Below are 11,677 nucleotides of genomic sequence, written 5' to 3' on the forward strand. Positions count from 1 at the left end.
ACAACCACATAATTTATTCACAGTAATTTGTGAATGAAAGAACTACAAGTCTCATCTGCCACTACAGAAAAGGGACTTGTATTGATTGATAGAGCACAAATACAGTAACTCCTCTGCACTTCTAGTTGATTCTTTTCTCCAGCCCCATAACTGAAGTTCTGTACTTTGGGCGCGGATCTATGGCTTGAGATATAGTCTGCAGAAGCCAGAGCATTGCACCCATGATTCACTGATTACAGCTGCAATGTTTTGCAGGTTCCCAAACTGCAAAAAAATAATGGCTGCACATTTTGTTATCAATAAATAAATATAGGTGCATATATTTTTTTGCGAAAGGTAGAATTTGTCATTTTACAAAATTATGAAAACTGATATGAAACCACTTGAGAAGAAATGAAATGTAAATAATAGTATAAACTGTGTATAAAACACATGAAACCAGTGTAGGTGTATTGTATAGAGAAGCGGTAATCTGATTCGTCCCGGTTCAAAATAGAACATGGTGTGGGAAACCCGCAACCCATGCGCATTTCCTGCACTGCATTTAAAACGCACCACCCTTGTGATCTGCAGCGGGTGTCGGTGCAATGTGAATGACGGTACATTTGCCTGCACCGGATCACATGGTACAAAACTACCATGCGATCCGGTGCTGACTAATGCACTGTCATTCACATTGCACTGACACCCACTGCAGATCGCAAGGGTGGTGCGTTTCCAAAAGTAGTGCATACATTACTTTTTGGTGCAATGCAGAGTGATTTGAACTCCTTTTAAAATAAATGGGCTCAAATTGCATTGCACAGGAATGTGCTGTGCAATTCATAGTGTGAACCTAACAGATTAATGGCTCTCTTTAAAGAAAGACCATAGTAGATAAGTAGTCATTTTGTAATAAAAAGTCAAAACATGTTTGTTTGTTTTTTTGTTAGTTTATTTTTATTTTTTTGGCAATTCTGGTGAAAGCCCAGTGCATTAAGACATTGTAATATGTGTATGATACTATATGTAACCTGATATTATTATTTTATTTTTTATGTTAATAATAAAAAAAAAAAATCGCTTGCATAATATCTCTTGATGCCAGCTCTTGTGTCACTATTAGTGTATCTAAACCCAAGAAAAAAAACAATTCTATTTCAGCATACCATTCCTTAGACCAGCCTTTCTCAACCTTTTCAACATAGAGGAACCCTTGAAACAGTTCTCTGGTCTCGGGGAACCCCTGATAAAAATTTGAAATCTACAACCCATGTCACATTAGTGTGATGGTCAGTGGGAGGAATGGTCCTTACACTTGTGGTCATTGGGAAGAATTATCTCCTTACAGATAGCTAAAAAAACATCAATGGTGTTGGTGGGAACTTATCTGAGAGGCAGAAATTGCCCAATGCTGAAGGAACCCCTACAACCTCTGGAGGAACCCTGTGGTTCCACGGAACCCTTGTTGAGAATCGCTGCCTTAGATGAAGGGTCTGCAGTGTTTTTGTTTTTTGTATTGGTGTGCGTCTAAAAACAGGATTCTAGACCAAACATATATTAAAGAAAACCTCAGGAAAAAATCTAAAAAAAAAAAAAAAAAGAAGAACCCTGCAAGACAAAGGCATAAGGAGCTAGTATGCATCGCATACTTGCTCATTATGAAATACTTCCCTTAGAGTGAAGCTGTTGCAGTGGCGCCCGCACACAGCTGACATGGCCAACATCTTTCCCGGAGTTTTTTTTCCAGATTTGCAGGCTCTGATGCTGTGAGTGACCGGAGCCACAATGACGTCACTCCTGCTCATGCCCGCGGTAGCCGCTGTTCACGGCACAAGGATCAGAAGGGACGGCAACCATTCCTTCAGAGCGCATGCGCCAGTGATGTCACTGGCTGTATGTAATGTAAATATCTTTTTATATTTACACTACCTATAGGTAAGCCTTATTACAGGCTTGCCTATAGGTAAATGTCTGCAGAGAAAGTTTACTTCCTCTTTAAGTGGAATACCCAACGCTTTTCAGGGGCCATACAATGCCTGCTTCATCAGGGCTACAATGTTTTTGGAATAAAATCTTGCTCTAGGACCTTAAAACTCTTGAGTCTGAAAGTCAGAGCGCCACACTAAATATTGCATTCCTATCGCAAGGCTTCTATGGCAGTTCCTTAGTGGATGGAAACAGCCCACATATCACTTTGTTGTCCCATTGATTCATCGTCAGCACAGTTGTGATGGAATCCGTTTCAAACGGGAAAGCTCTATTCACTCGGGGGTTCCAGTGCCATCGATTTTACAACTTCGGGCATTATTTTTTCAGGCATTCCCCCCTTTGTTTACCTTGTTTATCCTACTGCTAACAAACTTCCTGTCCTAAGGTGACAATGTACCCTCGCTGTGCTGTATCTATGGAGGAGCAGTGTTGTCACCCTGGAACAGCAAGTGTATTAGGACAACACTTATACATACCTACTAACTTTTTGAGATGGGAACAAGGGACATTTATTAGTGAAAAGTATGTAGGCATTGGACACACTCTCTACCACGCTCCCTTAAAGTTAAAGCATAACTCCACTTTTGTTGAGAAAAAAAAAACATTCCCCTCTGGGTGATCTATGTACATTACAAGGATTATAACAAATGTTGCAGATTCCTACCTTTTTGTTATTCTGAATAAATCCGTGTGTGTTTCTCTGTGCCTCTGTACCGAGTGGGTCTAATGGGAGGGGTTTCTTAATTAACTGTGAGGTGTGCATCTGCAGGGTACTAATGAGGAAATCTGCTGGGCCTGCATCCCTTTTAGACATGCTCCTATTGAAAGTATCTCACTTAAAAAATTTGCATTTTTGTTGCAGGGGATGCCTGAAATCTGACTTGTGTCTTAGGCAGACTTCTGGGAAAATTAGTGAACCATCACACCAGCAGGAAATTATGTTTCTGGGGAGTGGTCAGTACACACTCTGTGTACAGAAACCTCCAGGTAGCCATATTGCAATGCATTCTCAGAAAATTACAGCGGCTGCAGATTGGAAAGGTAGTTTTTAATAACATTCAATTACAATATGATTAGTGTCGCAGTTATGTGTGCTATATTATTTTTTTTATTTGCTATTTTTTTTTTCCACCACAAAAGTAGAGTTGCCCTTTAAACACACAAGTGTTTTTTTTTTTTTTTTTTTTTTTTTTTTTTTTACTACTACTACTATTCCTTTTATACTGGCTTTTGGAATGCACAAATGCAGCAATTTAGAAATTGGATGAAAGGTTTAGCACTGGGAAACACTTTTTGAAAGCTAAAAAGTGCATTTTTATATATAACTATATAGATCAGGCCAAAATGAGGGACAAATGAGGAGGAAAGTGGGACAGAGGGACTTTGTTCCAAATCAGGGACAGTCCCTCGTAACCTGGGACAGTTGGGAGATATGGTTCTAGGTTTGGTGAATGAACTGGGTAGGGCTAATAACAATACTGGTTGAGATACTGGTGCAACACAGGAAAAGTGAATAGGAGGGCATTGGCTTTCTGGCAGGATCAACGGGTGCTTTTGCACTTCTACACGTATAGAAGTATATTTAACAGACCAAAATGGAGTAATTAGGCTAAGTTCATTGTGTTAGGCTTTATATACCATTTAATCTTCACATTACAAACTACACACTTCTAAATACAGTACATACAAGCAGCAAGACACCCAGTGCTAATTATCTGTAGGTAACACATTCCGTTTGACACCCAGAGTGCACTGCCCTACAACGATCCTTCAGAAGGTACAAGCACACACCACCCCCAGAACCATGATGTTTCCCACCGTGGCCAAAATAGCAATCCACAACCAGACCGTATCGCTTGTCCGATGTCCCCTGTCTGTCTGGTCTGACCTCTGTCCTGGTCCCGTGCTGAGAGTGGATAACGAAGTCTGGAATGACAGGTCCCCATTGTAGGAGGCATACAAAAATATTCCACTCATTGTCGATAACTGTTGGGGACAAAAGAAAAGAAAATGCCAAGAAAAGGAATGACAAAAGCAATCAAAATATTACTTAAAGCGGAACTTCACTCTCTCTGTCAACACTGACTATATTTTTAATCCCTATGCTTCTAGCATTAGTAAGTAGGTTGGAAGGTATATCCTATTTACTTGGTTTTTAAGTTTTTTTTTTTTTTTTTTTTTTCCCCATTTCTTTAGTTACTTCCTGATTTCTCAAAATAAAGCATGGAGACATGGATGGATGGGGGAGTTTGCTTTGAATATAAAAAATTTATTAAATAGCATTTTTTGTTTGTGGTGCTCAGATACAGTGTAGTTTAACTTTAAATAAACATAAAGGTCTATGGTTACGCTAAAAATAGTGATTTTTCTATGTGGTTTTTCTTTAGTTCTACTGATGTCTCCATTAAGGGGAAGACAACACACTCCTCATTTGCAATTATCTCTCTTCATGGTCTGGTCACTGCTTCATGACACCTGACTGGACTCTTTACTGCCTCACTCAGTGACTGAAACACAACACTGAACTAAAGAGCTGGCAGATATGATTTTGTTCTCTGCTCTCTCATTTTAGCTGCCAGTGCATGAACTTCCATCATAAGCCTGATTTACAATTTTAGCCAGTGTTGATGATAATCCTATGAATTTCAAGAAAATATACCATCTCAGTTCTTTGGAAATGTTTCGCACATATAGGCGTTTGCCTGTTTGTTAAATAGAATGACTATGGAAGTGTGTGCTGGTGCATTGATGGTGAGTGAAGAAGTGTGCATTGGTGCTGTGATGGTGAGTGTAGAAGTGTGCATTGGTGCTGTGATGCAATGGCGACAAGAGTAGAAGAGCAAGTAAGTGCAGTAATGGTGAGTGTAAACGTGTGCATCTTTGCAATGATGGGAAGTGAATAAGTGTGTGTCAATGCAGTGGTGGCAAGTGTTGAAGTGTGATATGTTGCAATGGGAACAAGCACAAAAGTGTGCATTGGTGCTGTGGTGATGAGTGCAAAAGTATGTGTTGGGGCTCTGGTGGTGGGTGCATTGGTGCTGTGGTGGCGAGTGCAGAAGTGTGCATCGTTGCAATGATGGGACGTGCAGGAGTGAGCGTCAGTGCTGTAATGGCGAGTGCAGAGGTCTGCATTGGTGCTGGGGCGTTGAGTGTAGAAGTGTGTATTGGGCCTGTAATGCAATGGCAGCAAGAGTAGAATAGCAAGTCAGTGCAGTGAGGGTGAGTGCAAAAGTGTGCAATGGAAGCAAGTGGAGCAGTGTGCATCAGTTCTTTGCTGGCGAGTGCACAACTGTGCATTGTTGCAATGATGGGAAGTACAGAAGTGTGTGTCAATGCAGTGGTGGCGAGTGCTCAAGTGTTGATTGTTGCAATGGGAGCAAGTGCAAGACTGAGTTGGTGCTGTGGCGGCGAGTGCAGGAGTGTGCGTTGGTGCTGTGGCGGCGAGTGCAGGAGTGTGCGTTGGTGCTGTGGCGGCGAGTACAGGAGTGTGCTATGGTGCTGTGGCGGTGTGTGCGTTGGTGCTGTGGCAGCGAGTGGTTAAGTGCGGATTGTTGCAATGGGAGCAAGTGCAAGAGTGAGTTGGTGCTGTGGCGGCGAGTGCAGAAATGTGTGTTGATGCTGTGGCGGCGAGTGCAGGAGTGTGCGATGGAGCTGTGTTGGCGAGTGCAGGAGTGTGCGATGGTGCTGTGTTGGCAAGTGCAGAAGTGTGCGCTGGCGGTGAGTGCAGAAGTGTGCGCTGGCGCCGTGGCGGCAACCGCAGACGTGCGCGTTGGGGCTGTGGCAGCGAGTGCCGAAGTGTGGGGAGTGCAGAATTGTCCATTGTTGCAATGATGGGACATGAAGAAGTAAATGTCACTGCAATGCTGTCGAGTGCACAAGTGTGCATCGTTGCATTGGTGGCAAGTGCAGAAGCAAGTCAGTGAAGTCGTGGTGAGTGGAGAAGTGTTCCTTATTGCAAGGATTATGAGTACAAAAGTGTGCGCCAGTTCAGCGATGACAAGTAAGATCATGTTCCTCACAATTAATATACTAAAAAGGTAAATACAAACTTTGTCATAATAAGCTAGCGGTAGGTAAGATCTCATCTTACATTGTTGTAGACCGCATAAAGCTGAGATATGCTGCAGCCTATACAATGCTCTGCGAATAGCTATAGATCGCATTAAATTGAGACACTATAAAAGCGGTGCTGTTGCCTAAAGTGGAACCAGCCCATATTCTTCCCAGGCAGAGAATGAAATCAAAGATCTGATTGGTTACAAACAATAGGGACAATGCTTTTCACATATCAAACCAATGCAGATATTTAATAAGGGAACAGTCAGATCTGTCAATGCCACAATGTATTTAGTTATTTTAAGTTAGGCTCGGTTCACACAGGGGCGACTTGTCCAGGCGACTTTGCCGCCTGACAAGTCGCGCTCCGTTCTGTACTATGGAACCGTTCTAATAGGAGCGACTCAAGTCGCTCCGACTTAGAAAAAAGGTTCCTGTACTACTTTTGCGGCGACTTCGGGCGACTTGCATTGACTTCTATACAGAAGTCGTTTTGCAAGTCGCCGCTGATCGTGTGCAGGTCGCGGCGCTGCAAGTCGTGCCGCCTACTGTGTGAACCGAGCCTGATTCTTCTTTCTTATTTAGTTTATATTTCTTTCTCCTGCCTTTATAAAATGTTCCCATTAATAAAACCCCATTACCAAATAAATGCCTTCATTTGTCTGTGACCTTCTCTATGGATTCCTTGTACCTGCTCATCCACCAAAGAGAAGTCCATTGTGGTATCCACTGCTTGGGACCTCAGCCACGGGTGACAGAATCGTTCATCAGTCCACAATGGGTGAACGCGTGTCCATTATATCGCTCTCACATGAAGGGAATCCGTCTGCTACAGTGTAATCGTAGTCTGTGTCAGCGGGGAGCGAGAGGCTCTGTAATTTGTTAAATCTCTCCAGATGTTCAGGGGCTGATTGCATTTGGTTTGTCAATAGGATTAGAAGGAATATTTCTGGCCCTGGCACAGAATCCAAAACGGAGAGGGCACATCCCAGAGGGCATGCAGCCCATCTAGGAGATCACACAGTGACATGGACATCTCATGATATTCGTACGTGAGGGGGGCCGCCATGGGTGACCTCAAAATATTGTTGCCTGGCTGTCTCTGAGGTCAATACTTTCCGAGTCATTGGCCAAGAATGAGCATGCAGGTGAGAGTCCGTAGGGGAACATTTACTAAAACCATAGCTCCCAACTGTCCCTGATTTCGAGGGACTGTCCCCGATTTGGAACAAAGTCCCTCTGTCCCTTTTTCCTCCTCATTTGTCCCTCATTTTGGTCTGATCTATATAGATCTATATAAAATGCAGTTTTTCTCTATCAAAAATTGTTTCCCAGCGCTAAATTTTTCATCTGATTTCTAAATTGCTGCATTTGTAAATTCCAAAAACCATTATAAAGGAATAGTAGTGGTAAAAAAAAGCACTCGTGGGTTTAACCAATCCTTGTTTTTTTTTTTTGTAAAATTCTCCTTTAAGGGGGCGTGGCAGGGTGTGTGTCCTATGCCTGCACACTTTTGCTGATAGGTGTCCCTCATTCCCATCTCAAAAAGTTGGGAGGTATGACAAAAACTGCTGCACTCAAGATCGGCTTCTACCTTCAGCTTGTTCAATAAAGCATTGGCAATAAAACCTGGAAGCTGATTGGTTTTTATGTAGAGCTGCACCAGATTGTGCGCTCTCCAGCTTTAGTAAATGACCCCCCCCCCCCCCATGTCTCAAAGTGTTAAAGCCATTTCATAGTTATGACAGTGAGGATATTAGTATTTTCAAAAAGGGAAGACTGTTTTGGCCTACTTATTTTATACAGGCAGGAGGGGTGCCTAGATTAATTGTTGCCCGAACCTACTGTTTTTGCCACCCCCTCCTCCATTGGTTGCTAGAATGAAGGCACAGCAGCCAACGATGCAATGGCCAAGCCAACAGTGTCCTAGCAACCAATGATGCTGCATATATATACATCATTGGTTGCTAGGGAGCTGGTGGTTGAGCACACAGAACAACCGGTTGCTAGGACGTAGGCAGTTGGGCTGCACAGCGTCACTGTTTTTGTAGCAGGCAGCCCCAGTGTCCTAGAACACAGCTCAGTAAAGCTGCCCCATGTATACAAGGCAATATTACTGAGCTGCTGTAAGGATGGAGTGTCTGCCAACCCCCACCGAGTATTGGTAGTGGGGCGTTTTTTTACCTTATCAAAGAGAGTTCATTATGGTAAAAAAAAAAAAAAGTTTAGACATTAGTACTAATTTTCAGCTGTAAAGAAATTCAGAACTGTGATGTCATCTAGTCCTAAAGGGGTTGTAAACTTTCATGTTTCTTCACCTTAATGCATTCCATGCATTAAGGCAAAAAACCTTTTGTGCTACAGCAGACCCCCCCCCCCCATATTTTTTCTTATCTGAGCCCGATCGTTCCAGCGACAGGGACGAGCACAGCAGCTCCAGACGCTGTCTCGGGTCCTCATTGGATGGATTGATAGCAGCAGGAGCCATTCTCTCCCACTGCTGTCAGTCAAATCTAGTGACACGGGAGCTGGGGGCAGGGCCGAGTCCTGCTGTCTGTGTCAATAGATGCAGCAACAAGACTCGGGAGGGAGCCTGCATGGGTGCCCCCTTGGAACGCGGCTCTCCGTGGGGGCACCTGAGACAAGGAATAGACAGGAGCGCTGCCGGGGGACCCCAGAAAGGGAGGGTCAGGTAAGTAGTATAACTAACATGTTTGTTATTTAAAAAAAAACAAAGCTTTACAATTAATATAATCCCTTAGAACTGGCGCCTGCCATCCCTTTAAGGGTTTTAGAATGCTGGGAGGTGGGGCTTATGGTCATGTGACTGATATGATTGGCTGTCCACGGCGGTCACATAATCTGAAAGCGTTTAGTTAGCCAGGCACGCACTTGCGGCACAGCTCTATTGGCGCTCTTGCACGCAAATATGCAGCCGCTCGGTGCCAAGGTCTGGCTGCCGAGGGGCCACATATTTGCATGCGCTTGGCACAAAGAGGTTAAAGATCCTCAATGATCACAACAAACGTTTTAGGCCCCTTTTACACTGATCAGTGTTACTTCTGCTTTTGCCTTAATAAAAGTGGAAGAAAAATGTGTGACCATTGAATCCTATGGAGCTCTTCACACTGGTCAGTCACGGGCCCGTTATATTTTTTAAAGTCCTGCTTGCTTCACTTTTGAGGCATGTTTGGTATGGTAAAAAAAAAAAAACACCACAAATGCACCTCTCCCAGGGCTGTCTTTATGTCAGGGCAAAAGTGGCAGCTGCCCTGGGCCCTTTCATTGTTATAGGGCTCAAAGCAGCTGCCTCATACCCAACTTTCCCTGTTTAAATGCCCTTGTCTCTTGAGGTTTTAGTCCCGTGCTGTATCCTGATATCTCAGTGTGAAGTTCTGTTACTAATGCTTCCCAGCTCTGCCCTAAACCCTGTGTTTACATGTAAATATCGGCAGCATTCATATGTAAATAGCGGAAGATCAGCACCATTCAAATGTAAATAGATGCGATATTCAAATATATATTATACACCCCTGAGGTCATATCCACCATCACCTATACTGAATGCTGCCCACTGGGGAGATAAAGGGGCATGCTTAAAAGTCCTGCCTACAACTGTGGTCATTAAGCCTATCGTCAGCCTGTACTAATCACAATCATCACTGCCCGATCTGATTCAGTAAATGGATTTTGAGCCTAGCTGCTATTTATTGTATGTCTCAGAGCAGATGGAGAGCAAAACTGCATGGGGGGGGGGGGGGGGGGCAAGAAGATTTTTGCCCGGGGTCCAATCAATATTAAAGACAGCCCTGACATCTCAGTTGAAATGAATGAAAAATGCATTAAAAAAACACAGCAAAATCTCACCTGTGGTTGGGTTTTTGGTGTGGTTTTTGAGTCACTTTCTTTTATCAGTGGTGCAAAACGCATCAGGAACGCTGCAAATATGTGGTTAAAAATGCATATACATTTTTACAACAGAACTGCGTAAAAGCAGCCAGAATGTAAGAAACAGAAACTGTTCATTTCCGTTTGCAGACTTGACTTTCGATTTCATAACAGGTCGCATCAGTGTTATGGTTGTCCTTAAAGGGCCTGGTGTATCTGTAAGACTAGATTGCCAGAGCTCCCCACCCCTACTTACACTAGATGCCAAGAGTCCCCCACCCTCTCTTACATCACAGTGCACTCCCCCTACCTTTTGCTGCTGCTGGGAAGTAGCTGGGGGCAAAGCTAAGAAGCAGAAAGTGCAGGGTCTGGAGGAGGACTGGAGTCTGCTGAATGCTGAGACCAGGGAAGGCAGAGATGAGGGGGTGCTGCAGCTGCACAGAGAGGTGCAGGATCTGAAGGAGGACTTCTGTCCTCCTCTCAGCTGCGACTGCTGAAACGAGGTGGAGACGGGGTACCACAATATGGTCTGAGCACTGACAGGCTGACCCCCCCACCCCTTCAACCTCTGCAGCAATGCTGGCAGTGCTCATTTGTCTATTTCCCAAAGACAACCTCTGGATATGACGCTGAGCACGTGCACTCAACTTCTTCTTTGGTAGACCATGGCGAGGCCTGTTCTGAGTGGAACCTGTCCTGTTAAACCGCTGTATGGTCTTGGCCACCGTGCTGCAGCTCAGTTTCAGGGTCTTGGCAATCTTCTTATAGCCTAGGCCAGGGATCCTCAAACTACGGCCCTCCAGCTGTTGTGAAACTACACATCCCATGAAGCATTGCAAAACTCTGACATTCACAGACATGACTAGGCATGATGGGAATTGTAGTTCCTGAACAACTGGAGGGCCATAGTTTGAAGACCCATGGCCTAGGCCAGTGATGGCGAACCTTGGCACTCCAGATGTTTTGGAACTACATTTCCCATGATGCTCATGCACTCTTCAGTGTAGTTGAGCATCATGGGAAATGTAGTTCCAAAACATCTGGGGTGCCAAGGTTCGCCATCACTGGCCTAGGCCATCTTTATGTAGAGCAACAATTCTTTTTTTCAGATCCGCAGTGAGTTCTTTGCCATGACGTGCCATGTTGAACTACCAGTGACCAGTATGAGAGAGTGAGAGCGCTAACACCAAATTTAACACACCTCCCCATTCACACTTGAGACCTTGTAGCACTAACGAGTCACATGACACCGGAGAGAGAAAATGGCTAATTGGGCCCAAATTGGACATTTTCACTTAGGGGTGTACTCACTTTTGTTGCCAGCGGTGTCGAGGTATTTTGAGGGCACAGCAAATTTACACTGTTATACAAGCTGTACACTCACTACTTTACATTGTAGCAAAGTGTCATTTCTTCAGTGTTGTCACATGAAAAGATATAATAAAATATTTACAAAAATGTGAGGGGTGTACTCACTTTTGTGAGATACTGTACGTTAGAGCTGCACAATTAATCGTCAAGAATCGATTATCACGATCTAGACTAAAGTGTTTCACAATTCTTTCTATGCAAAGAATTCTCTGCTCTTCTGAAGCCATCAAAAGAAAGGAAGAGAAAATCTGGGCAGTCTGCCAAGAATCAAAACATTATTTATTTGTTGAACTTAAGTATAAACATTGTAACAATTTGTCAATGGAATAGACTTTGTGTGTAAGTGAAAAAAGTTTAACCACTTAAATACTAAACCTTTTTCTGACATTTG

This window comes from Lithobates pipiens, unplaced genomic scaffold (genome assembly GCF_037356315.1).
Source record: "Lithobates pipiens isolate NorthernLeopardFrog02 unplaced genomic scaffold, aLitPip1_a1.2 Scaffold_1, whole genome shotgun sequence".
NCBI lineage: Eukaryota > Metazoa > Chordata > Amphibia > Anura > Ranidae > Lithobates > Lithobates pipiens.